The sequence below is a fragment of the Octopus bimaculoides genome, chromosome 1 (assembly GCF_001194135.2).
Source record: "Octopus bimaculoides isolate UCB-OBI-ISO-001 chromosome 1, ASM119413v2, whole genome shotgun sequence".
NCBI classification, from domain to species: domain Eukaryota; kingdom Metazoa; phylum Mollusca; class Cephalopoda; order Octopoda; family Octopodidae; genus Octopus; species Octopus bimaculoides.
In genome coordinates this window covers 13,433,146-13,437,184 of record NC_068981.1, presented here as the reverse complement: position 1 = coordinate 13,437,184, position 4,039 = coordinate 13,433,146, and positions in this window count along the sequence as shown.

The window sequence follows — 4,039 nt, the reverse complement described above, 5'->3', positions numbered from 1 at the left end:
GTGAAATCGTGTGTTGAAACAGATGTTGTTGTACTTGGGGATGGTCATATTGCCAGTTTAGCCAATAAAAAAACACACGCACTGTATATTTGGTGTTAATTTGCTTCAGCTTCATATTACATTAATCCTATTTCGGCCAGAGTTCTTTCGTCACATTTCTGTGACCTCATCACTGGTCCTTTGCTTTCTTCTTTCTTATGTGTGTCTCACCTTGCTAACTATCAGCCATTTTGTATTCCTATTGTATGTGTCTATGCATGCGTATCCTTCAATGTGTCTATGTTTTTGTAAGTGCATAAGAAAGAAGAACGCAAAGGACCACTGATGAGGTCACAGAAGTGTGACGAAAGAACTCTGGCCGAAATAGGATTAATGTAATATAAAGCTAAAGCAACTTAACACCAAATATACAGTGCGTGTGATTTTTTATTGGCTAAAATGGCAATATGACCATCCCCAAGTACAACGACATATATTTTTAACTCTCTTCTTTTATATAATCACAACCTTCAACTAACATTTTTAACCACGCAAGAAATATTACGTTCCCTCTTATCCCCTTTTTCTCACTTTTTTCCTTTCTCCTCTCTTTCTCTTCAATTAATCACGTGAAAGTGTTACAATTTCATTCTCTCTACCTCACATCATGGATGCTTCTATATCTCTTTTTTTTTCTCTCACATTTTTCTTTCTCCTTCTTTTTCCCCAGTTTCGTGAAAGCGTTATCGACGGCTAAGTAACGTAATGACAAGTAGAATTATTATTTTGTGTGTGGGTGTGTATATGCATGTATGCGGTTATGTATGTATGTATGTATGTATGTATGCATGTATGTATGTATGTGTGTATGTATGTGTGTATGTATGAATGTATATGTGTACCCACATGCATATACCCTTGTCTCCTCCAATCTTGCCTGTTTTTTAGATTTGCTTTAATATGTGTGTGTATGTGTGTGTGTGTGTGTGTATTAGGAAATTGACACAAGAATTAGGCAATAAAGGATGGAGAAAGATAAGTTCTAAAATACTTACTACTGCTCAAACTATTACTGTTACAACAAACCTACAGTGGCTCACTCTGTGGACAACTCTAGGATCTGCAAGTGCCTATGTGTCATTTCTTCTGTTAGACATATGGTCTTGGCTGAAGCTTTTCTCATCCGAGGAGAACCAAAGAATGCCAGTCATGTTCTACAATAACAAATGTCACAGTTGTAAATTGTGGAACACGACTGTCACTTTCTAAACACGATGATTGCAGAACACACGAAAGTACTAGTTCATTTCAATATTGTAAATAATAAAGCGTGTTCATGCTCATATAAATCCAGACATGCTCATATATATCCAGACATGCTCACATATATTTAAATGAGAAACTTCTGGAAAGTTTTACAGATGTTTACAGTTCCAATGATGGATTGGATCTGTAATGTTTAAATTAGCTCTCTCCTTTCTGGCTTTGAAAAGCTTAATTTCTCAACATTGATACTTAGCAGTGTGTTACATATCCCAAGGACCAAATAATTACAGGTATGTTGTATGTATGTATATAGGTATGTATGTCTCTGTCTATTTTCTTTTTTGTTTTCTCTTCTTGTTTCTGTCTTTTCTTTCTCTCCTCTCATCTTTCCTCTTTTTAGATTTGTATAATGTGTGTGTGTGTGTGTGTGTGTGTGTGTATTAGGAAATGGGCACAATAGTTAGACAATGAAAGATGGGGAAGGAAAAGTTGTAAAAAGATGTATTAGTTTAACGTTTAAAACAAAGGGAAAGAGACATGGTGTTTCGGACTTTATCTTTCAGCAGACGAAAGATGGAAGCGAAAGAATCACAGAGGAAGAACAGCCGACAGGAAACAATGCGAGTTGTCTGCCGATCGGAAATGCAATTCTATGGGAGTGAACACAGTCAGGAAGGAAGTGGGAGACGCAGTGGTGTGTGAATGTATTTGCTGTAATATAAATACATCTGGCTGAAAGATATAATGATAGTGAAATTTAATATTGACACAGAAAACCCAAAAGTAAGTGACAGACAGTGAAAGAAATGGCAGAAATATTGGGAGAGAGGGAAAAATTTTCTGTAAAATGGAATCGAAACTGGTGTTGCTTTTAACTGTTTCCGTGAAAAAATGTGTCAAATCTATGACAATAAATGCACATCATAAACATCAGAAATGCGGCAGTGCCACTAAATTATATTTGACTACAAAAGTCTGTCTGGGAACAGAGTTGCTTTTTGTTTTGATTTTGCTTTTGGAAACGATGTAAACAAAGTAACTCGCTTGGGAGGAACCATTTCTCCAAATCAAACTACAAATACTCCTTGGTGTAGAAATCGTGTGTTTTGATTTATTAGATTTTGAATTACTAAAGTTCTCATTTAGTTCACTGCAAGGGACACGTTGAATTAACAACAACCATTTTTTTTTTCTTTTCTTTTAATATTTGCCACGAGATATGAATTAGAAATGCTTCACTAACAATGATTGATTTCGTCTGATATAACCATCGTGTTATAAAGGAAATGTTACCTCAGGGGTAGAGGCCCACATAGTTAATGCTGTGAGTTGAAAAAGTTCGAATACTGAAATTATTTAAGCAATTAGAAGAAACATCTCCCTCTAGGAATGTTTACAATACAAAAGCAAGAGGGAGGGGGAAGCAACTACAACAAATAAACTGAAGTTTATAAAATGAAGTTATGCAAAATTTAGAAAATACACACGAGAGAGGAAGAGAGAAGAGGGGAGTAAGAGAGAGAGAGAGGAAGAAAAAGCTTTCTAAAGTGAAATGGTGAAAGCACAGTGTATGTTTCAGCTTTATTACACCTATACATGGAATTATATTCAGTTCACCCAAGAATGTGGATGATCAAGATGTAGAAACGGATTTCAGATTTAAATACATTTCAGATTTAAATGAATTATAATGATTATAAGGTTGTCTATTTACTTCTGTCATATCTGTGTATATGTGTGTATGTGTGTGTGAGTGTGTCCGGGTATATATGCGTGTGTATGTGTGCGTGTATTTGAAAGCTTATAAATCATGATTAGACTTCCAAAATCCATGTTAGGAAAGCCCCAATAGAAGTAATAACTATAAAAAAAACTGGCATAACGTTTGATAGCCCAATCCGGTTAGCCTCGTTCCCTCCTCAGTTCGGTTGTCAAAAAGTAGCATCATATGGAATCTCTACAATATCAACTAGTATAAACGTTTTTGACATGAAACTTTATTTTGCAGTCTCCATTATAGCGAATCATTTTCAACTGAACAGTCGTAGGTACCTGGTGTAATAGTATTTCAAAGGGCTACAAGACTCTCCCAATCTTTATATAAACTGCGTCGTATGTGCTTTGAAGCAGCTGTAGCACTCGATTACCTGTTTCATCCATTTTATTTACAGATTTGTTTATCGCAATTTAAGCAACGTTTGTTGTTTTCCAAAAGGGGTTTATAACACCTGTTATAAGAATTTTCTGTTTCATGTCCAAATGGGACGAACTGTATTTGATGAAAAGATTAATAAATGCTTTTGATCAATTACTTGATCTGTATTTTCTATGCAACCCGTGTTTATGCTACAGATTAACGAACTGCGTTTTATCGCGTTCACTACATCTCAAATAACGAATATTATTGTGAGACGAGCATTTCAATTGGTGTGCACTACGTACTCTTCAGTTATTTTCCCAGCAACATATTTTTACATACATATAAATGACACTACAATCCCTCTATTTATGGATATCGATTCTCCTAATCTTGACAAAACAGCATATTATATCTTGCCGAAAAGGATTCTTAAGTTCGATACATTTTTGTTACTTCTATCTCGTTCCGAAATTTCAATTAATTTACATTTCCTGGAGTTGCTTTCTCTTGCCTGTCGATTTCAGACTTTAAATCTTCATAGATTTTACAGAAAGCTGCAAGGTTAATCTCAGTGAATCGATGTTTTTTTTTTCCAGCTAAATACATTAAAAGCGTGAGAGAACCTTATTCATTTTCTGTGGTCAGAAACTTCGT